General features: G+C 43.2%; 1 protein-coding gene across 2 annotated transcripts in view; it reads left to right on the top strand.

Annotated features, from left to right (window-relative positions):
• Window positions 1-7,334: 7,334 nt before the first annotated feature.
• Window positions 7,335-24,641, top strand: part of mgat5 (alpha-1,6-mannosylglycoprotein 6-beta-N-acetylglucosaminyltransferase) — a 103,843-nt gene continuing 86,536 nt past the window's right edge. Inside the window, exon 1 of one of the 2 annotated variants that reach the window (XM_088606206.1) lies at window positions 7,335-8,145. The gene's annotated coding sequence lies outside the window, so the exon portion shown is untranslated. Of the gene's footprint in view, window positions 8,146-8,674; window positions 8,698-24,641 lie in introns of those variants that run through there. The other variant, XM_088606207.1, reaches the window with a different exon arrangement.

Here is a 24,641-nt window from a genome sequence, read left to right on the forward strand (position 1 = left end):
ACCTGAGGGAGCAGAGGACTAGTGATGGTCCTGCAATTTAATGAATCAGATGACAGACAATAAAATCTAAATAGAGCCCAGGGAGCTGGGTTTTTTAACACAGCACAATAATGACCCAAGCTGATCACAGATTAGATAACATTCTAAATTTGAATCTGTTCATTCAGGGATATTTTACCTCTGACCTTCTCCCCTGGTCATTGTGGCACACTGAAACTGAAAGAGGAGCGACTATCATCTTCTAAGATTAAAAGAGACTAGAGTGATAACTATGATGTGCATCTTCATTTCACTTTTTAATTGATTTTATTGAGAATTAAGTCTACCTATTATTTAAAAGTATCTCATGTATCATCTTAACTTGGTATTAAGGTAGAAAATATTCAATACACTGATATTTTTATCTAATATACCTAACAGACATCTGGCTAGCTCGGCTGACAGAAAATAACTTTTCCTTGATTCCCTTTTACATACAAGAGCTCACTGCCCCAGGCCTGTTATTAAATCAGAGGTGCACTGAGTGGGAACTATCTGTGTTTGTGCTCATTCTTATTAAAACTCTGGGCTCTTTCAAATATTACAGATACCTATAAAACAGACTCTTTCAAAATAAAGTGTTCAATAATTTCAAAGTGAAATTAAGGACTTTGATCCTTCCTCCTGTTACTGAAAATAGTTTTATAATAATAGTGCATAATCTTCCGTTTTTCCAGATTTATGCCATTATAAGTTATTACAGATGGAAAGTACCCACACTATAAACAACTCATTTAGATGTTCATTATTTTGAAAAGTGTGAGTGGGGAGCTGTCAGCTTGCGCTATCTGAAAAGGAACAAGTAAGGATTAATCCAACACTGAAATACTTTTTCTCTACTTTTCAGTGTGAAATTAACCTTTACTTGTTCCATTATTTAAATAAAATCATTACTGTCGTTCATTCATCAAACAAAATATGACTTGTCTTTTTATAGGAGCTCCAATGAACATCGACAATTGGCGTAAAACTTCTGAAGCAGTATTCTGCATGTATTTGTGACCTTCTAGAGGAGCCTATTTGTGATCTTTCTGTCACTGGTTCGTCAGTCCGTGTTTCATATTTTAAGATTTGGTTCTGTTAAGGGAGGCATTTAAAGTGCAAGTCTGACCTTATGTCTCAATTTCTGATAAACTGAATTCTCAGTTTTCTTCTAACCCTGTTTTTTTATCCCCCTCTATCTCTATCGTTGCTCGTTCAGCAATGTTCCTGCATAACTATTCCATCTATTATGAGGAAGCCAGTCATCCTGGCGAGTGTCTCAGCAAGCCAGGAGCCGTCCCAGAATGCTCTGGGCAAGGATCAAAGCACATGGTCTCCCCCTGGATGGGACGCTCGTCCATCACAGGGCCATGGGGAGAGGGAGAGCTCAGAGTACCCCATCAAATGACCCAGCGTGTCTTTGGAAGGTGGGAAGAACATGGAGCACGTGGTAAAAACCAAGTGAACCTGAAAAGAACATGCAAATTCCACACTGGAAGATTCCAAAGCTGGAATCAAACCCAGGACTCTGGAGCTGTGAGGCAGTAGTGCCACCACACCCCCCTGGTTCACTTTGGACAAATAAAAAGCAAGATTGGAAATAGACATGTACTGTATGTGAATGTTTCTACAGTACCTTGTGTATAAATCCAGTTATGACACACAAACAAGACCTCTTCACACTTGGACTCTCATTCCAGGTGTGACTTAATAAATGATGTGCTGGCGCAAAGCCACAGTATGCTCATGAAAGTGAAAACAATCTTAGTTAATTCCATAATAATGCTTCCCTGGCACACTGTGTACAGCCCTTGAAGGTTTTGCCTCTGTTTTGATCTAATGTTTTTCTTCTAAATTGGAGCAATTTCAGCACAATTTCCAGTAACCCTGTCTTTCCGCTGCCTGCTCTTCAGGTGATGTAGATTTGTTTCAAAGTGCTGAAATAAAACGGAATAGGATGCATTCAAATATGACTGCTACATGTCCTTAGACATTCACTTTCATCAGCTGGTTAGGTCATTTGCATTGTAATGAGGATTTTGTACTGTATTAATCAGAGATCTGTCAACCCCTTATTCACGAGTCCTGGAATAAGGCAAGTTCTCCGCAATGAGAGTGGTGTGGCATGCTGTGTTTTGCAGAACTATAGACAATATACACGGTCCATTATGAACAAGTGCCCAGCTTCAGATTCAAACTACTGTATATGCAGAAGTATTTGGGGATAAATGGTTAAGGTGATGGACTCGGGGATATTCACAGGTACCACATCCGTCACCTTTGAGGAAACAGCCTGACTTTTGCTGGGCAGCAGTTGTTAGAGGTTTCGAACTCTGGAAGAGTAACTGAAAGGCTGTGGATTCAAATCCCAGATGCCACACCACTGTTGCACCCTGGAGCAAGGTACTTCTTTAAAATATCCCAGGTTGCCAGGCCTGGTCACGCAATGTCAGAACATGGATATTGACTGGAACATCTCAAGACACCACAGAGGAGTGGGACTGATCTCTTTCTTTCTGTAGGACAGCCCAGGCATCATCTGGAGTCTTTTCTTGATGCATTGTGTGGCTCATATCACCACAAAGAAGCATGGGTATCAAGTTAGTTCAGAATTACATACCTTAGCACTACTTCGATACCCAAAGACCTCATGGGGCACCATTGAAACACACCAGTATTTTTAAATAAAGAAATTGACTGGGAAGACCAATGACCTACTGTACAGTATGTTTCTCTTCAGTGCTCTTCAGTTACATTTTTCAGGATGCAGGTGTCCATGTTTTCCACTAGATGGCAACATAGTCTCATATAAAAGAGTATCCTCTGCTCTTGTTACAGGCTCTCCACACAGCCAGGGACAGGACAGCAACATGTTACATGTAAGGGAAGTTATATAGTTATATAATAGTTTAATTTAACAAATTATGTGTTTAATTGGTTTCTTACTTTTTGATCTATTTCTCTGTGAAAAGTTCTTAACAGTTAATGGCATCCACACACAACTTGGAATGGCACTGAATCAAAAGCTCTCAAATTTAACATTGTTTTTTTAGTGTTTTTTAGTTTTGACTCAGTCCGAATGCTCACAGATGCTTTCCAGCCCTGAAGGACGGAGGTTCTGAAGCCCAGAAACTGATACAATGACAATGCATAATTACACACCCTATCCAAGATCAGAACAGTTGGTCGTATTTTGGAGTTTGGAATATGGGAAATATATGTTTGAACGTCGGCTAGCCTAAAGTGGTCACGAGCTGTGCTGCAGGACACAGGGGTCATGAAAGTTTGCTGTTTGACATTCACTGTTTTGGCAAACCTTCTGCATAGCCTGTGGATATTCTTCCTCCAAAACGCTTTCTTGCTCTTCCACGTCCTTGCAACATAGGTTGGTAAAGTGTTTCGGGAGTAACCCCCTTGTCTGTGTGGGTTTATATTTAAGAATTAAAAAAGACAAAAATACTACACTGGTGTTCTCTCCTAAAAACACTCTGGAACAGTGGGTCATTAATCCCACAAGGGGGCATCATACCTATTCGGTGATGAGTGTCGTGATGCTGGGAGCAGGCAGGACTCCCTGCCCTCACACTCACTCCCTGCTCTCACTCCCCGCCCTCACACACTCCCTGCCCTCACTCTCACTCCCTGCCCTCACACTCACACTCACTCTCACACTCACTCCCCGCCCTCACTCTCACTCTCACACTCGCTCTCACTCCCTGCCCTCACACTCACTCCCCGCTCTCACACTCACTCCCTGCCCTCAAACTCACTCTCACACTCGATCTCACTCTCACTCCCTGCCCTCATTCTCACACTCGCTCACTCTCACTCCCTGCCCTCACACTCACTCTCACACTCGCTCTCACACTCACTCCCTGCCCTCACGCTCACTCCCTGCCCTCACACTCACTCCCCGCTCTCACACTCACACTCGCTCACTCTCACTCCCTGCCCTCACACTCACTCTCACTCCCTGCCCTCACACTCACTCTCACACTCACTCCCTGCCCTCACACTCACTCTCACACTCACTCCCTGCCCTCACACTCACTCTCACACTCGCTCTCACACTCACTCCCTGCCCTCACTCTCACTCTCACTCCCTGCCCTCACACTCACACTAGCTCTCACACTCACTCCCCGCCCTCACACTCGCTCTCACACTCACTCTCTGCCCTCACACTCACTCTCACACTCACACCCTGCCCTCACACTCACTCCCTGCCCTCACACTCACTCCCTGCCCTCACTCTCACACTCACTCCCTGCCCTCACACTCACTCTCACTCCCTGCCCTCACACTCACTCCCTGCCCTCACTCTCACTCCCTGCCCTCACACTCACTCTCACTCCCTGCCCTCACACTCGCTCTCACACTCACTCTCTGCCCTCACACTCACTCTCACACTCACACCCTGCCCTCACACTCACTCCCTGCCCTCACTCTCACACTCACTCCCTGCCCTCACTCTCACACTCACTCCCTGCCCTCACACTCACTCTCACTCCCTGCCCTCACTCTCACACTCACTCCCTGCCCTCACACTCACTCTCACTCCCTGCCCTCACACTCACTCTCACTCCCTGCCCTCACTCTCACTCCCTGCCCTCACACTCACTCTCACTCCCTGCCCTCACACTCACTCTCACTCTCTGCCCTCACTCTCACATTCACACTCGCTCTCACACTCACTCTCTGCCCCCACTCTCACTCTCTGCCCTCACACTCACTCCCTGCCCTCACACTCACTCCCCGCTCTCACACTCACTCTCGCTCTCACACTCACTCCCTGCCCTCACTCTCACTCCCTGCCCTCACACTCACTCTCACTCCCTGCCCTCACACTCACTCTCACTCCCTGCCCTCACACTCGCTCTCTCACTCACCACCCTCACACTCACTCCCTGCCCTCACACTCTTTCTCACTCCCTGCCCTCACACTCGCTCTCTCACTCACCACCCTCACACTCACTCCCTGCCCTCACACTCACTCTCACTCCCCGCCCTCACACACACACTCTCACGGACACCATAGGCGGTTTTGTTTTTGCAATTGAGTGCTAACAAGCGATGGGGAGAGAAGGAATATTCCCAAAGACTAATATACCGTACCTATTCAAAACTCACTATATTATCACCCTTGATCATTTCAATCCTTATTTAATTCCTCAGATGGCAGGATTGTGCGGTGGACAGCAGTGCTGGGGTCCTGCGTTCAGTTCTGGACCTGGGTGCTACCTGTGTGGAGCTTGTATGTTCTTCTGGGGTTCCTCCATGTGCACTGGAGTCCTCCCACAGTCCAGAGTCACGCCTGGTAATGCAGGGGGTGTAAAGAGTCACAGCGCAGCCCAGTGACGGTTTGAGTTGAGTTTAATCTGAGATGAAAACAGTCATTTCCAGAGAACACCGAAGGACACAAGGTGTGTTTCCCACAGTGCCCTGAATAACAACAGTGTCACAGAATGTTTTATAGTCCATGTCCAGCCACAGACATCCTGTGTTATTACCATGAGTGGGTGTTTGAGTGACCATTACCAAAATGCTTCCACTTATGGTCCAGTGGTTATTCCCGATAACGTGATCACCCACCTTCCGGGTACTCCCGAGATGTCACGTACAACGGCAGGTCTGTTTAAAATTCACTCAGACCCGGTCAAGGATAACGACCCCAGGCCAGAGTCAGATTTCTACACAGGGTAACTGACTCCTGGGAAACCTGGCCCGGGAGTGAGTGTGTGCTTGTGCCCGTGTGTGCCGCGCAAGGGACTGGCATCCTGGCGCTGCTGGGCAGGACAGGCTCAGGCCCCTCCGAATTGGACAAAGTGGTTTAGCAATGGCTGGATAGATCTTAATCCTTACATGTGCTTTTGTCTGCAGAACGACACTCTGTAGTTTCCGCAGTAGATTTGTCTTTGGTAGCTTTTAATTGTAAAAACAAACGTGTCCCCGGTGTCTTGCAGTGCCCTGTTTCCCTCACTTAGAAGGGCAGCACCAGGCTCTGACTGTGAGCCGCTTCAGGGCTCCCTCCAGCTCCTGGTCCCACTTCAAAGGGCCCGCTGACGCTTACAGGACTGCAGTGCCTTGTACAAGAAATCCGATTCTTGCACAGTTTTCACATTTTGCTGCTTTGAACCTTGCAGTCATTACAATTTCAAGCAGCAAGTCATATTTGTTGAGCAGTATATGCAATTTACCACCCGCATTCAAGCCAGACGTGTTCAGAAAAGGAAGTAAACAGATGATTAATATAACAGAAAAGGTCATGACTGGATAGATATCCACACATTTTGCTGTAGCAAGCCCTAGCCTGGAATTTAGATGTACAAAACTACCTTGGCAAGCCCAAACGTTTAGTTGATTATTGGACATTGTGCAATCTCCAAGCTACCTGAGAGAGTTTGAGCAAAAATGCTAAGAACAGACAAATATAACCAAGTTGGTGGAGACCTAGCCAGTAAATAATTGTAATTCCTTCCAATGGAGCTTACTACCGAATATTGAAGTAAAGAGTCTGCATGCTTATGCAGTCAAGGTATTTCAGTTTTGTTCTTTTTTTTTTTACTTTTACTGTAACTCACTCTTCGAAATCTTCAAACTCTGCCGCTTGAGCATTCAGGTTTTGAGTCATGTTTAGGAAATGGGTATGCATACTTCTGAATTTCAGACAAGGAGACCCTAGGAAGGGCTTGATTTTTTTTTTTTTTTTTGGTAAGACACAGTAGAACTGCCTTGGAACCTTTTACTCCGAATCGGACCATAGGACTATCAGTTCTAGTCCAGTCCCTTCACAGTTGTGCTGATCAGACAGAATGACATACAGAACCTTCTCACGGTGCCACACCGTTTTAAACAACAGTTTCAATTTATGTTTCACATATTAATGTGGAAGACGAACTTCTGCTCCGATGGCGAGCGGTTCACGCCATCTGCAAGGAAACCTCTCCGTCACACTTCTTCGGATGCGGGTGAGAAACACGGCGTTTTCCTCCACGGGCTGTCGGGTTTGTAGCGCACGAAAAAGGTGCAGCCCTGAAAGCCACTCATCAGTGACCTTTGCAGAACGATCGCAAGGGCTTCCTTCATGGTCGGAGGTGGTAACGTTTGCGCCATTGAATACAGAAGGAAATTAATATTTTACATGAAGGGTTAGAAAATAAACACGAAAACACAGCCAAAGTAAAGGAAATACTAATGCAATGTATTTAATACTAATATATCAGTATTACTAATACTAATGCAATAATACTAGCTAAAACTGTGAATAAATTACAATATTAAAATGCTCGGCAGAGGGCAATACACAACCGCGTCCGGTGTCACAGTAGATGTACAACAGGGGAGGTGGCGTGAAAGAGAAGAACACTATTATCGTCAGGTTTTTTTGTCTAAAAAAAAAACCAATTCTGTAATTTGTTGTTGTTGTTTTTTTTTGTCCTCCGGAGACAATGACTTCACCCGTGTTTTGGATCGGAAGTTTGCATGAGGGTCCTCGGTGATGAAAAGCGCTTCGACAAACAGAACCGACGATTTTTCTCCCCTCTGAAGTTGCGGACCATCAGTGACGGGGACTACCGTAACTAGCCACCTAACCCTCCCACGGCTGCCCCGTGTGGATACCAACAACAGCGACGACCGCGGCGTTTCCGTCACTTTCCTTTTCGGGTTTTTTTTTTTTCCAAGTGACGCAAAACGCTAACGAAAAGAAAAAAACCAACCACTGCGACCGGACGATTAAACCATCAGTTATTCCGGTGCGTTTATTTAACGCGCATTATTCCCCACACAGGTACTGCCGTTGTCTGTTTCTGTGGCCAACAAAAAAAAAAGCGTGAAGATTTAGCAGCAGCAGCAGCAGCAGGAGCAGCAGCGGATGGTCTCCACCGGGGGAGCCCCCCCGCTGTCGTTTCGTTTTTGTGCGCGAGTGGCACCACCGCGACGGTCCCTAGCCGGTTTCCGTGTGTCACCGCGGCTGCTGCGGAGAGGGCGGCCGCTCGGTCTGGCGGAGCAGGAGCCTCTTAACTTCCTTCGGCGTGTTTTTGTTTTGTGTGGAGGAGGGGGGCCCCTCCGGGCTCCGGGATCCGGACGAGCGTGGGGTTTCAGGACTGAACCGGCTTGCCGGACAGGTAGGTCCCGGTTGTCGGACGGCTGTCCTTTCCTCTCTCCCCCCACCACCACCACCTCTCCCTGCCCCGGCTCCATGAATAGGAGAGACGCAGTGTGTGCGCCCACCCCGTTCATACAGCCCCGTCGGTGCGCTGCGGGGCTCCCAATTGAAGGCAGGGCATTCTCTACGCCGAATTATTATTTTTAACTATTATTTGTTTTTGTTTTATTAAAAAAAGGGGGGGCAGACGTGAACAGGAGGGCGGTCTGGTTGGGATTGAGCGGTCTGGGATCTCCTTGGCTGTCTAACTGCTGGCTCTGCTAATCCCTGAGCGCTCGTTTCACCTCAGCCGCGATGTTGCCATTGAAGTGACTGGGGGGGGGTGTGTGTGTGAGATACAGTGTGTCACACCGGCCGACTGAAGGTCGGTGTTACTTAATAACATCTCGGCGATCGTTTCACCCCGGTCCGAAGGGACGGTCTGCGCCTTGTGCGCGATGCGTGCTGCACCTGTGCTCACGTCCCCCACCAAAAAAAAAAATCCGTGAGTGTGAAAATAAAGTGATATACGGTTCGTTGTTTTTTTTTAATTTTACCGACCGACAGCCGTCGTGTATCACGCAGCGAGAGCAACCTCTCCCCGTCTTTACTTTGTGTAGCGAACTCGTCCTCTGCTGAACGTTGGTCTCCCCCTTCCTCATCGGTAACTTCAAAACTTTTCACGCCGAAAGACGAGCTTTTCGGTATTGCCTTTCCGCCCTGCCCGCGGGACATGTCCACGGTGCATCCAGTGTCCGGGGTGAGCAGAGGCCTCGGTAACCGGGGTTGCTGAGTTTATTCCAGTCGTTGTTCAGGTTTTTATGGAGAATCGTTGTTTATAAATACGGGGATAATAGAAAAATACATTATGTCAAATAATTCAGAAGACACGTGTTGTCAGATTTGGTGATCAATGACGTGCGTTTTGGGTGCTTTGTGGATGTAGTGCACGAAGGCTAATTAATAGTGTCTGAGATGTATAGGTAGATTTATGTGTGAATAGTTATACATGTGTGGGTGTGTACTGTATGTACTGTAGAGTGTCTATGTACTGACCTGTAAGTAGTAAGACTTTACCTTCGTGTTCTGAATGCAGCGAGTTTTATTTTAATTTTTTTTCTGGCCTTGCTTGCCAGGGTGGGATCTGCCTTACAGATCTTTTTCGGGTTGTAGCTTCGCTTGTTGAGTAATTCCGCTCTGGAAAGCGGAATATGGGAAGAGCTTACCAGACCCCTGACTGAGGTCTCGCCCTCCAGCTCCCCAGCACGAGGCCCTGCTACATCGCTCTGTCGCTTAACACTGTGTGGGATAAGAAGACAGCAGTTGTCTTCAAAGGGAGACCAAACCTGTATCATGTGCTGAATTCCTTTGCAGGTTTCTGGGTGCTGGAATGCAGACTTTCTAGGTACAGACGTACTGTAGAATGTAGCCATGTCAAAAATTAAGCAGTATCGCTATAAGAGGCGGCAAGCCTCAGCACTTAAAAAAACACTTAAAACACTTTTAAAAAATGATAAAATATCGATTTTGTTTTATTTATTAGGGCATCCTTCTGCTTATTTGCAAATGACAGGAACCGTTCCCTCAACTCTGAATTGCACTGTGGGTGGGGGAAAAACAAGCATTTGCCACTTTAAAACTTGAGTCGGTCAAATGTCATTGAAAAGGTTTCCTGTTAGATGTCAAAGCGTGATCGTGCTAAAGGCGTTTGAACCGACGAAGGCCGTTAGACCAGCAGGATAAGAAAGTTTTGTTAGGGTTGTAATACTTTCCGAATTTGCTTTGTTTGACGGCGACACGTCAATATCGTGGCAGTAAATAAGTGCTTGTGTTTTAAAATATTTTTGCTATAACTTCTTCACACACATTTGCTGTTGAACTAGATTAAATGAGTTTATTCCATCCATCCTTTTTGCCAGACTGCTTCTTCCATTTCGGAGTCACAGGTGACTGGTTTAACAAAGTGAAAGGTACAGCACTATTAAACAGGATCCTAAACTCTGATTGTGAAGGCTGTTGCTGTTATAGGACCTTTCTGCTTGGTAGTGGTTACTGTGGAGGTAAGTTCCAATTTCATGACAGAACTCTGTTCCAGTGATCCTGATTCACTGTATGATCATGACCTTTTACTATACAGTATATCACTTGGCTTAAGGCTGACATCCAGACATTTTTATAAGGAGGCCTAGATTCGCCTCATAGTTTATCAGTTTGTTTGATTTGTTTGAGGCATAGTTGTATCGTTAGAAATCATTCGCTTCATTTATCGTATGTTCTGTATACTATATTTGGGCAGCATGGTGGCACACTGATAAGCATTGCTTCCTTGCAGTGCTGGGGTCCTGCGTTCAGCCCAGGCCCTGGAGTGCTGTCGGCGTGGAGTTTCGGTCCTCCTCCCATGCTCACGTGGGTTTGCTCCCACTGTCCTGAGACGTAGTGGCACTGTAGGTCAGTTCGTTTCTGTAAAAACTGGCCCGGGTGGGAGCGTGCTTGTGTCTTCTCTGTGATGGACTGGCATCCCATCACGGGTGTATCCTGTCCTGCTTGATGGGATAGGTTCCGGCTCGTCCACAACGCTGTGTGATTAAAGAGGTTGGAATATGGCTGGCTGGATGGATAATATTATTTTATCAGTTTAGTTTCCATAAAGATCTCCATTTATTTCCAGTTTTATTATTGCGGTAGATAACTGCTGAATAGTGAAAATATAAGACATGAATGTATTTTACTGTTTCTGATTTGTTTAAAATTAGGGTGTGCTTTATGAGTCAGACATAAGTACAGTAGACATGCTTTGTTTTATTAAGATAGAAACAGTTGGTCTTATCAGGGAGGTGACTAGGCCTGCCTGAGTTCAGAAATTGAATTATCGTAATGATTATTGCTCTTTTGTGCTGTGTGCTGATGAGTGACTGCCGGAGAGTTTATATTTAAAACATGCATCTCTTCCTCTTCTAGATGTAAAGGTGGGGGAAAAAAAGAATTTGTTTTTATATAAAAAAGCCGGGCTGAGCTGAAATTAGTTGCATTGAAACACAAGTAGTCTGCAAGTGATGTGGAAACTCAAAGTGGCCGATCATGTGTTACTGGTTTTGTTGTTTCACTCTCAGCTGTGCCTCTGCTTTCAAGGAAGTTCACATTGCTTTTTCTCTAAAATGTTTTTTTTTACTTTTGTGAAGAACTGATAATAGCAGAATTGTACATTGCCATTTTCATGGCCGTTAGACACTTGCACAGTACAGAAGTGCATGTTTTTATGTAGAAAAATGTCCCTTCGTTTTTAAGTGAAAGAAGATTTTTTTGTATTCAGCAGGAAGATGTTTCTCAAGGTTGGGCTTCACTCGTTGGATTTTGTACTCCCTCTCCCTTTAACAGGAAACTGTTGTGCTCGTTTCGTAAGAGGAATTTGTTCACAATAAATAGGTGCCCAGTACTGCAGGAGCAGACATGATGCTTTTATTTGCGGAAGGGTGTTAACATTACAGCAGTTTTTTTATGAATTCATATTTGTCAGCTTTATTTAGAATTTTTTTCAGTGTTATTAGTCACTTTCATTAAATTGTCACTTTCCTGAAATGTGCTGAGCAGTTAACCTTCAGATAATCTTCAGCTAGACCCTCTGGGCTGATAATGTAGTGTGTTTTATGACATTTTAAAACAATGTTAGGTGATTTATTGACCAGTTAAAATGGTGACTTTCTCCTGGTAGTCACCCTCTTAATCAGGGCTTTTTGACTCTGCGCAATGGAAAGGGAAAGGCATACAGTTCCTTAATGCCTAACTTGTGTACCAGCACTGTTTGCAGTGAATTAATTTTGTGCCAAACAGATGTCAAATGCTGTAAGAGAGGAGTGACAGTATGATTAAATCTGTAGCAGTATAAGACATAAGAGGCCATTGGGAATGTTGTTGGAGTACCTGGAAATGTGCTGCAGAGTTATTTGAGAACTCAGAGCATATTTGAGAATATTTATTCAATGAAAGGACCTGTAAAAAACAGTTACAATTGGTATTGAAAAATGAATGCATTTTGGCAAATATTTGGAAGTCTACAGTTAATGAACATATCTTTGTTTTTATTGCATGAAAGACTTAAACAGTATGCAGATATCATGGTCACAGCGCATATATATATATAAACACCCTGGTGGCAAGGTACTTTTTACAGGGAATAAAAAATGAAATTGGCCAATTATGTTTCCCAATTTTAGTCTGAGAACCAAAAAACATCAGAGCAGTGCCGTGCGAGAGTAACTGAAGGATGTAGCTGAGAGATCACAGGTGCTGTCTAAGCAGATGAGTATTGAACAAGTGCTGAAAAGTGGTCAGGGAACTAGCAGATTGGTCTAGACAAAGAGAGGTGATAATGAGGGTGTTTAATTGGACAGGTGTAGCAATAGGGAGCCAGTGGAAAGACTGCAGTATTGTAAAATAGCATGAGAAAAGCAAGTAACAAAAATGACAAGGTACTTGGCAACATTTTAGATGAGCTTGATAGCATTGGTAGGGATAGGGTTTTTGTAAACTCTATGTGGGAGGAAATGAAAGAACCCAGGGAGGACATTTAGCGAGAAAACAGTAGGGGACCCAGGAATGAGCCGTGGGGAACACCAGTGGAGAGATCGTAAGAAGCGGAGTGCACTCGTTGCATGTACTTTAGATGTGACAGGTATGGTCAGCTACGAAGCAGAACCAGAAAGGAGCACAGCCAAATTCCCAGCAAGTTTTGAGGAAGAAATGGTGAGAGTTTTCTGTGTAGAAAAAAGAAGACTGGATTTCAAGTCCAAACACTCATTGACTTTCTCTTATGAGTCATTTCACTGGAGATTTTGTTTTTGTTTTTTACAGTTTCACAGTATTTGCACTTGAGGTCTTAAATCCAGTTTCCTCTAAAATGGTTGTATCATCTATGTTCAGTAGTGAGTCTGTTTTATCTTCTAAAGAATGTTCCACAACACAACGTGTTAATTGTGAATGGTCCAAGTCACCTAAGAAATAGAAATAAACCTGCACAAGACATGCCTTTACATGCTTGTTTTCTAAAGTGGTCTTAGAGAGGAATGGACAATTTAAATACTCCATCTGATAGATGTAGCTACAGTACATAGAGGAACAATTTGGGAGAGAAATCCGAAAGGAATGTATTGTGCCTTTAGGAATCTTCTAGAAAGGGTATCGGATGTAAAAGAAACTTGGGAAAGTATGACGTACTCTACACCTTAGGGGTATAGACTCAGACTTTTCTTTTTAAGTGCAGTAAAGAAAATTGAGTAATCCCCCTTCCATTATTCTGCTAGCTTTACTGAATGGTATCATTATGGTAGCAAAATGTTGTGAAAAGGATGTTAACATTTTTACTAAATTCCAGGATTCAAAACATATTACAGGCTTTGTTGTGAAATAAACCACAGATACTTGTCTCATTGTGTATTGTGTGTGCCCTGTGATTTAACAACAAAACAGAAATATTTTGACACATCTCTCTTTGTTCTGAAAGTACACACACACTGTACATGGCACAGTGGTATAAACAAAAACAAACCTGTGTCTGTTAAAAGAGAGGCTAAGTTTGATTATTGTTTTCCAAAATGTCCTGTTTTTAGGGATCAGGTTTATTCTCGCGTCCGAGTGCATTGTAGCTGCGAGTCTCCAACTCGCACTGACACTTCTTGACTTCTCATCGTACAGTAGCTGTTGTCTGCTGTGAGGCCTCAAGGAGTAAATTCTTGCTTTGAAAGCATCGACAGCGATGGCTTAACTCATAATGTGGCAGTGTAATTACACTTTGGGGGTGCAGCTTTGATCCACTTTTTATTTCATAAAGAAGTCTTTCAAGTTCTTGATCTACAGCATCAAGGGGATTATAAATCTGCTTGAGAGGAGTTTTACTCCAGTGGCACGTTCATCTGGCAAGAAATCGTTTGGCTGCATCGCTAGGCACGGAGAAAGATGATGGAGGGAATGGCGCAGTGAGGTTGATGGATGCTCTCCAAGGCAGCAGAACACTAAGTCATTCAGTGATTAAAAGAGTCGAAGCATTTCTGTCTAGTTGACACGGCTGTGTTAAATAGTGCTTGCAGCTCTAAAAAGGAGTAAAAACGCGGTGCCTTCTGGTCCCTTTGGTTACCTTTCAAAGGTTTCTCTGACTGCGCTCAGCAATGGAACAGAACTCTGGCTGATGCTCCGCTCACCGTGCTGCAGCGAGAGAGAGACTCTGTTTAGAAAAATGGTAGCGAAGCATGTGTGATTTGTGGTTCTGATTAAATTTGGAGAGACGAGACCTACTGTACTGTGCCGGTCGATCGATCTGCTTGGCGGCCAACACTCATGTGCGTGAAATATGGACACCAGCACAAGGAGGGCCTGGTTTTTTCACTTCCCATCCTTCTACCTAAAAAGGATTTCAGTTTTGCTGTGCCATTCGCTTAGGGCAGAAGAGATTCAGGGCTGCGCTGTGGTTTAGTCTGGCGAGTGATTGAATCAGTAACCCACTCACAATCCTCCTAAAATTACAGGTGTTTCTGGTTCAGAGCAGCTTCCAGAATGGGTTGTCCCAGATTAGTAATACATGCTGATTCGAAAAGGAAGGGAAATAATTATGGGTTATTTATTGCCTACAATCCACTGAGTAAATAATGATTACAGTAGTTATAAAATGAGTCAGTATTCTTTTATGCAGAAGGGCATGTTTAATTTTGAGTAACTGTTCCTAATGTGGAATTAAAATGCTCAGTTCCCACCTGAAAGCGTATTCACTAGTATTAGCATTACTACAGTATATACTGTACATATCAGTCAGTACCTGTCTTGTTAATGAATTACTTAACTTTAGGATCAAGATGCTAATACACCAGTGACATTTCTGAATTGCTTCAAGAGGTCAAGTGGTGAGGCTGACTCTCTTCGATTGTTGATAAAGGACATGATCACATGACACCTTGCCTGGGGTTGAGTCTGGGGGGGAAAAGTCCATCTTGTGCTTCAAGGTTTCATGCCTCCACAGTGTCCCAGCCTGTGTCCTGTGCCTGTCAGGGTGTGCTGTGTGAAGGCTCATTAGGACAGCCCAGGGATTAGGAGCTTAATTGTAATGGGCAGGTGGATGTCTGTTGTAACTTGAACCATCACCCCTGTATCTACATAGAAGCACAGGTACTGAAGACAGGGGGAAAAGCAGTACATCTGTACAAAGTGGAGGAAAATTAACCGAAACTGTCAGACATACTAGAATAAACAAGTGTTCTGGGCAAGTGTGTGATCTGACACATTCCAAGTATTCAGTGTGCTTGAAAAGGATTTTAGTTCAGTTTATATTCAGTTTCATTACACAAAAGGATGCGATTTATTTTGTTAAGAATGTAGTTGCAATGACAGTACAGTATATTCATTTTTGAAAGATATGAGGGTTTGCGTTCTTAGGCATTTAGTTGTTGTTATTTTTTATACTCCAAGTCTTCTTAAGCCATCTAATAGAGTAGTGTTTATGAAGCTTTGGGCTGCTGGCTTTTGAAAATGGCAGTATTGGTATCAGCCTGGAGAGATCGATGTTGTTCGGCCTCTGGCGAGTACTTCGTTACTGTAGATCGCAGGGCCGTTAGGTTGTAAAGTCTTAGATCAACAATGTGCAGTCTTATGTAGCCACTGTCACTAGACCACAGGGTTGCTGTTGAAATTCACATGGAAATTAGAACAACCAAAATAACCTCTGCTTTCTTTTCCAAACCTCAGAACCGATCTAAACAATACTTACACAATCAATGCATCAAAAACGGGTTAATTATAACACTGACAAAGCAATGAAGGAAAATTACCGCCATTCTGCAAATGGTGGGTTTAAAGTAAAGGCTTTACGTCCACTGTACAATACTTCAGCGTGTCCAATCATGTAATTAAAATAGTTTAATCTAGAACAAAAGGACAGTGAAAAATGCTGATGGAGAGTCAGAGACTTCCGTCCCTGATAGTAATGCACAGGAGACAAAGCCACATGGATCTCTCCGAAGGCGAACTCGGAACATGTGGCAGTGCTGGGGAAGGGTGGGTGGTGTTCCTGACTCCCACCGGGAAGGGCAGCCCCTGGGTGAGCCTGCTGCAGTGGTATCCGTGGGGATTTCGCTCGAGTCAGCCCTCCTGATTAAATGAGTCTCCAGGTCATCATTGTAAATGGTAGATTCTCAGCCTATTTACCTGGTCAGATCCTATAGCTATATCTATATCTGCATTGTGAGGTTTCGGGTTTGAAGCCAGGTTAGTCAGGCTCTCCTGAGTCAGTAGAGTATGTCTTTGGTGGTCAGTTATGCATGTCCCACGTTTCTGGAACTCTGTCCTGTTTTTTTTTTTTTGCTGTTGCTTGGATAATGCTGTGTTTTTAGTAGCTTTTCTTCTCAATTAATCTAATTAAACAATTTGAATGAGTTATAGTCATTGCAATTAATATAAGAAGCTATTAATCACTCTCACTTGGTGATTGTTTTAACTCATGTTTATCAATGGTACAATGGGTTTTTCTCTTCAAATCGCAATCTTACAGGTCTTAAACAAATTTGTTAGAGTTTGTTGTAAATGGTTTAAATGTCACTTGGATTTCTATACTTCGCAACCGTTCTTTACTTTGGAATTAATTAAAAGGGTACTGCACGTCGCTCAGCATACCATGAATGGTTTCTTGAAATGAAAGCTTTTTCTTGGCTTTGAAGAACCAGACACATCTCCTTTCTGTGCTTATAATAACACGCACGTTTAAATTGTGTGTTCCTCAAAATTAAAGGCATCATTTAAAAGTACACTTAAACACATTTCAGCATGCGCTCATCATAAAGTACACACAACACAACTGGCCCTGTAATCTTGGAGGCAGAGATTTGCCTGTAAAACATTTGCAGTGAAACAGATAAACCATCAGCTGTTATTTTTCTGCTGTTCTTCAAACCAGGGAGACTGCAAACAAGCCCTGCAGCATGGCGTTTCTCCGGATTACTAAATACGCCTGAAAAGTTAATGAATATGAAGTGTGTCGTGTTTTTAGATAAGCTGACAATCGGTGCAGTAAATAAGTTGGTTTGTTTTGCATGTGCCTTACCTTTAGGATTACATTTTTTCCGCCCATAGTAAATAATAAAGCTACTTTTACTGGATCTGGGGATTTCAAGCAGAAGGCTTCTCTGTTACAGTAGGGATAACTGGCCTGTTGTGGCAGCCAAGTGTTCATAGAGACATCGCTTTTCTGATACCTTGATGTGCCTCTCGGAGTGAAGGAAAATTCACCAGGCACTGGATTGTTCCCACTAATAGGGAACCTGAGCTGGGTCTAGACTGCTGTGAGACAGGTTAGTTTTCCCTGCAGCTGATGTGTCATGTCAGTGGTCGTCCAGCTGTGTGCGAGAGGACCCGCAGGGTCAGACACTGCCTGCGCTTGGCTGAGGAGCCAGGGGTGTGAGGCTGCAGTCTGTGGGATTATGCCTCCAGGTCAGGAGTACCTGCAGCCCTCCTCGCTGGCGACAGGCGCTTCTGATCTTGGGTTTGTGCAATAAAGTGATCACCAGGAGCACTGCAGCGAACTATTTCTGCTCCGCTGAATACCGAAGCAGATCGCCACAACTGTCCTGTTCTGCCTTGTTCGTTCTGAGAAAATGAAGAGCTGACCTCACACTGAGATCAATGATTTATTTACATTGTGGAACAAACGTCTGTGTAAATGTATCCCAGTATCGGGGCTCTTCATTATGTGGTCAAAGCAGCCGGAGGCTGCATAACGTCTGATCTACAGTATATTTTGAATTTACAGCCTGGTCAGAAGGATGTATACTGTGCATCATGGCCTGACAGTGGGTGTTATACTGTACAGTAGGTAGCCATTATAACAGTCAGTTCTACAGTCCTGGTATAATTTAACTATGATGGGTCAAACAGATGCTGGGTTATATAAGGCAGCTTAAAGATCATTTGGTTTTTAAAATTACTTGCTTATTTGATAAGCAAATACTTGAAAAGTGATCCTAATCTTTAAAAAAAGCCATTTAGAGTAGATGTCTCCCCAGACTGGACACCTGGGCTTGTCAGGTATGTTTGTATACTGTACAGTATATTGCTCTTGTATAGTGGATTTGTCCAGGCTGATTGTCCTCCTTCAGAGTACCAACAGCACTTCGTTTGCAGGGGGGAATGGAACTGGCCTTTTCTTTACAGCTGTGTACTCCTGTTTCTGTCTGTGAGCAGGATCTGCAAGAACAGTTCAGCTGCCATTAGAGCTACTTACAGTGAATAACCGTCAGGACTGTGGATTAAAGAGCCACTGTAAAAATATGTATAAATCCTGTAACTGAAATATTCAAAGCAGTAATATCACAGAGGTACAGTATTCATTGCATTTTTGTTTGCAAGCTGCTCACATGTAGCTGTGGTTCAGACAATTCAGGTGCTCTTCTCCTGCTTCTTGCTTCGGTGAGCGCAGCGCAGTAGTCGATGGGCCATGCTGATGGTGCGTTGTGTTGTGTAGCACAAGCTCTTCCCCTCGAGGAAATCCGCATGTGGGGTTAATAGGGTTCAGACGGAGCCTGTGACAGATTAATAGCTAAATTCCCAGGGCTCGGTTTACTGGGCAAAAGCCCTACAGGGAAACTGTTTCACAATGGCAAACATCATAAAAGCTGAGAAAAGTCAGTGTGATGTGAAATAATAGTCCCCTTTGGAAAAGAGAAGGAGAAGAAATAACAGTACCTCTTAGACAGTATTAGGGGTTGTTAAGTAATTGAGAGCCTAATATTTAAACTGAACAAAAGCACCTAAAATGCAGGATTAGATTAGTTTGTAAATTCTGAAAGGGAAAAATGTTTTCCCAGTGATGTAGATGAAGTCAATTGAAGGCAATGATGGCATTCTTAGAGGGGAAAAGAGGCAGGGGGATTTCAGATTCCTTTCTAATGGGCGTTAATGTTGTGCTTTTCCTGTTAGTGCTGCTGATCTCCAGTAAATGGGGGCTGTGTGGTGAGTGTGGTAGACGGGCAGGCGTGACCGTCACGTGTCTGAAGCGCGCCCACAGATATCAGAGCTTGGTGCAGTGCGCAGCAGTCTCAGACCTCTGTGGGCTTCCCCTCGGCACATACCCAGCCCTGTACGCGAGGAGAGAGCAGGTCTGTTGGACAGGGCTGAAAGTTGTGTACAGGTTTTAAAAACATACTGTGCAAAGCAGACTCCAAAACTGTGCAAAGACTCCACAAAGAACTGTATGGTTCAGAGAGTGACTTTAGAAAAAAAGATTTCTCCAGCAGACTTCTCAGCCAGCTCTTTAAAGGTCAGTGCCTACTTTAACGTCCCTCTCACTCACTGATGAGTCGAGTGATCAGCTGTGCAAGTAGGTACAGGGTAAATTGACTCAATAAGTCCCACTATGATTAAAAGTAACCAGAAACTATTTTACCAAACTAAACGTGTTACTGAAATGAAAAATGATTGGACCTTAAGCAGCTTCTGCTTTGATCTTGCACAACATGGGAGGGAGCTGCCCTATGAGTGATATCACTTTAGACATTTTTACTGCTTTCATTGAGGAGTGAACAAAACCCCAAAATACATTAATGGTGTTACTCTGCTTAAACAATGGGGCCAGTGTTAGCCTATCCTTTCTGTTGCTTGAAAACAAAAACAAGCTTCTGTGCTGGTTACCTGAAATAGAAGTATACCAGGAACCTTTCACATTTATGATTTTCTGCATGAATGTCTTAAGAATGTGTTTCTTCAGACTGGTGTGAAAACATTTCGTGTTTCTTGGCAACTTTGCTGATAAAGGATGTTTAAGGAAAACTGCACTGGAGTGCAAACTGGATTGTGTGTACAAAGCATGACTGTGCTAACTAGCCAGTGCCCCCGGGGGACGCCTCTTGTTGCCAGGTCATCCTGTTGTCATCCTTTCTGTGTGTTTGTGAGACAGTGATGATGGCACAGCAAGCTGCTCGCCACCATCTTGGCCTTCTTGTTGGGCTCAGGCCAACATCCAAAAGAGAGGAAATTTGTCTTTGGTACCACCATAGAAAACGCCCCAAAATGAACACAACAGGAAATAAATGCACATTAAAAACAAGCAGTAGACCTAGACATGCAAAGTTGAGGAGTTTTCATGTTGTCAATTAAATATTTAAGTACTGATAGCTGTACTATAACACAATGAAATGGATCTGGCAGCCCTAATAAAACCAACGTTCAAACTTTGTTTACTTTCATCTCAAATCCCATGATATTACTGGTGTTTTGTTGCGTGAAGCTTCATGATATCGTTCCAACGATCAGTGGAATATAAAACAATAACAAGAAAAGCGTCGGCCGCTTTTCCCCTGGAATTTTCTTGTAATATGTCACAATGAAATATTGCACCACTAGAAAGCCCATGTTTATAGAACAGTTGGTTTCTTTAAATTGAGTGCGAGTAAAAAACGAATGTGCAAGGCATCCTGTACACTGTTGCCTCACTGATTTTCCTATATTCACTGCACCGGGTGCAGGGTGGATGTTGATCTTTAGAAACTATGTTGCAACAGTACGTACCTGATGGACTACAAGTCTGCGAAGAAGAGATTAAAGCAGAGTGTAAGTGGGTAAGCAATTAAAAAAAGATAGAAGTGTAGAATTTAAATCAAGCGATGCTATGTTGAAATTCTGTAACACAGTAGTGAGGCCTTATTTACATTATTGTGTACAATTGTGGTAATTGTGTTATAGAAAGAATATTGCTCCTGTGGTACCAGTCCAGAGAAGAGTGTGTGATAGCCCTTGCCCAGGTTTTGTCAAACCCCTGAGGCAGTGTCAGTACAAGGCAAAGAATCTGATCGTGGAAAGTTTTTTGCTTTTCTTCCAAAATGGAAGAAAGTAATTGTAAACCTTAGGGGATCCATGAGTTTTTCAGAGGATAAGAAAAATGACTGTGAGATTGTTAAAACTGTTTGAGGGGCCCTTTGAATGTCAGCTGTGGGCATAGCAGAATATTATCTGTTAACTAAATCAAATGTGGTTTAACAGTTGTGCGTATATCTCAAACTCAAAATGCAAGTCTTCTTGAACTCTAGCTGGTAGAAACGGTTCTGAAGTTTTTCCAGTAGAAATGCTCTGGAAAAAGATGCTTTTGAATATGTTAGTGTTCGATATAACCTGTAGTGAAGGGGGCTTTATGGTTTTTATAACTCTTTTCAGAGCAGTTAAGAAATTCAGTTCAAATTCGAAAGTGATTCTAAAAGGTGGTTGTTCTGTTAAATATCTCAGTTTTTGGAATCTTTAATTCTGTAAGTACAGTATAGGTGCACATGACAAAATTATGTCAATATGATGCAAATGGATGCAAATATAGAGACCTTGAAGATATCTTGCTGTCTGCTGTGTGCTTCGCTTGTTTTTGCAACGATGTCAGATGGATGTCTTTGATCACCTCAGGAGAGATCTGCAGTTTCAGTCTACTTTTAGTAAATACAAAGGGCACACAGCACAAAAAAGGGCAGGTTTGGTCATTAAGCTGACCCTTCGTTTTGGTTGTGTATCTCTCTCACATCTTTCAGTAGATTGACATTGCTCATTTTTTGTCTGCATTAAACCTGAAATGCTAAGGAAAATATAATCAGAAGCTCCATCTTAAATATCTTATACCCCTGAGAGCTTCATTGCCATTACTTTATATCATATTCTATATCCTAGAGAAGCTTAATGAAACTGCTTTGTTTTCCAAGCAGTTTACCTACTTACAAGGTTTGTTTATCTGTCTTTCCTGATCATCAGACAAATACAGCAGCGTTTGTATTTGTCACAGACACAATAATTGCCTTTCCCTGAACTAACAGAATAAAAAAAACGCCCATGTACTGACTGGATGTCCTCTTGTTGTGTTGTGGGGAAATGTTTGTGCACCCTTTTATTTTTTCCATGAATACATTATTTGCATCTATTGTTTTTTTCCTGCAGTTGTTCTTAAAAAAAGACGTATTCACTGTGGTCTGTTTAATCGGTGTTGTAAAGAAAATATCTTAGTCCATATTTGTGCCAAATCTGCAATGTGATGTTGAATGAATAATATTTTATGTTCCATTGTTTGGAGTCTGTGTTGGTAAGAAGCTGTGTACATCTTAAGCTCTGTAGCTGGGAAAACCTTAGGGGTCTGGTGATTTGGCGATCATGTATTTATAACATATTACATATTTAATAATCTCCCATCTTCATGAGTTGATTACTTATGAGCAGTGTTATAAGTGAAATGACAGTGATAGAAAGTTAGGTAGAAATAGGGAGGAGACAGTTCAGCATTGTCTTTAAATCTAGTTACTGCTTTTCATCTGTACTCTTTTTTGTAATTACTTCTCGTCAAAAAGTGCTTTTTTCTCCTGCAAATTGCAAAATTGCAGTAATTTAGTTTGACATAAAATCTTGATCAGCAATGTTAAGAGTGTCAAATCCACTACGATTATGCCTGATTTGTGCTTGAAGAAAAACAGATTCTATAAAAAGAAACATGACCCATTTATGTAGGAGTGCAAGTGAAGATCAGCCTTTTCTACAGATCCTGATTCTCTTTACACATGTAGGCACGTGTTCGCAAGAATTTATGTAACAGCAGGCCAGAGCTTTATTCTGTGCATTTGCCCTTTCTTTTCATATGATGTCCCTAAACAATTTCTCAGCATGCTGCAGGTTTAGCTTTTTTTCACATTAATAGTAATATTACGATGTCACTCTTCTGAATACCACATTATGGGTATCTGCAAGATTTTTTCAGTAGATATATCATTCATATATTCTAATTTCTTTAGGTTTTTGAGCACTCTAAAATATTGGTGTTCGTATTTGTTGAATTCCTCATTGCTAGGGCCCTTTTGTCAGGAAGTGAATACTGCAGAATGTACTTTGAAATGCATTCATTACTCACTCAGTTGGCAGCTACGCAGCCTTTTCTGTTTTCAACTGTTTTTCTGTTTTAAACTATAAAGTTAATTATCAATCAGATGTCTTTGCCCCTGCATTACAAAAACATGCAAAGCTTGTCAAGATTAATACTGTTTCATGATTGAGGAGAGACTTAGGTTAAAGTGCATTTAATTTAATATAGAATGAGCAGTGTACTTCCTTTTTGCCCATATTATTTTTAGGAAAATTCTAAAATATACATGCCTGTGATAGTGAGTGATCTTCATGAACTAATATCTTCATAAATAATAATAATAATTATAAATTTTCTTAATCAAATTTCCCCCAGCAAATTACAATGGATTTTTTTAAAAGATAAGCCACTCCCCTTAGCGGTAGAGTGGAGAACTGGAAGCAGTCTGGGTCTTCAGTCCATGTCTTTAAGTCTCTTTAAAAATGCTATTTGAATTGTTCACCTTGTTGGCATGTATAGAAGAGTAAATCTGGCCAAGGTTTCTGAAGTGTTTGACCAATGATGTGCTCAGAGGGAGGCTGGCTTTCTTAATGGCAGTAACGCAGACTTGGACCAATTGAGTTCATGCCCTGATAAAAAATCATTAACAATAGTTAGCAGCTCTGGCAAGGTTGAGAGGCACGATCTACATGTAACAGTATACATTTGCATGGAGCAATATGCAGAGTTGAGAATTATTAACTGCAAAAGGAGCAGAAGTAGTGGATTGATAACTGTCAGAGCTACAGAGCCATTGGTGAAGGATCAGTGCATAAAATGATCTTATTGATGAAACCTAATCTCAGGCATGTAGAACTCAGACCTGACTCGAGCCAGTCAAATGCCCTCTCCACATCTGATGAAAGAATGGCACACAGGGACACTGTAGTCAGGTATTCCTATAGCAGAGTACTGAGGTGACCCATTCCAAAACTAGAATATGGGGACTGACCTTTGCTAGTAGACCCTCGTCTTGCATCCCCACCCTTTGTCGAACCCCTTACCATGCCACCCCTTACATTCATCAAAATACTCCCTGATAGATTAGCCCTTTGGGTCTGGCCGGCTCCTCTGTCCCCCTGTAGAACAGGGGCTCTTTCCCTCCTGGGCACCCTTTCAGTGTCAGAGCTGAGCCCATGCTGCAAAGGTTTCATCCTGATCGCTCCTCTGCCTTGGTGACTCCCTGCACCCTGTGCACCGAAGCTTTTACCGTTTAGCTGTGCATGTTCAGGCTGTCGTTTTGTGCTCATTGCTCGCCCAGGAGACCGTCCGGATTCGATACGAGCTGGCGACTAGCTGCCATCTGGCCATTCAGGTGCCCCGCCCTTGCCCCAGGCGCAGAGCTCACTGCCGTCCCCTCCGCTCGGGGAAGCTGCCCCTGCTGCTCTGTAGGCTGCTGCCTCCAGTTCTGGGCTTTCTTCTTGCTTTGGAGAGGAAATGGGGAGCGGGTCCAGTTTCCTTCCCTCCGCTGCCATCCCCAGAGCCCGCAGAAACAAACAAACAAGCCCACCAAGACAAGAGGACGCAGGGTGCAAGAGCAATGTGAAAGGTTTGTGTCAGGAGCGTGGGCGTCAGTTTGCCACAGCGGAAGC

This window comes from Lepisosteus platostomus, chromosome 14 (genome assembly GCF_059453375.1).
Source record: "Lepisosteus platostomus isolate fLepPlt1 chromosome 14, fLepPlt1.hap1, whole genome shotgun sequence".
Classification (NCBI taxonomy): Eukaryota; Metazoa; Chordata; class Actinopteri; order Semionotiformes; family Lepisosteidae; genus Lepisosteus; species Lepisosteus platostomus.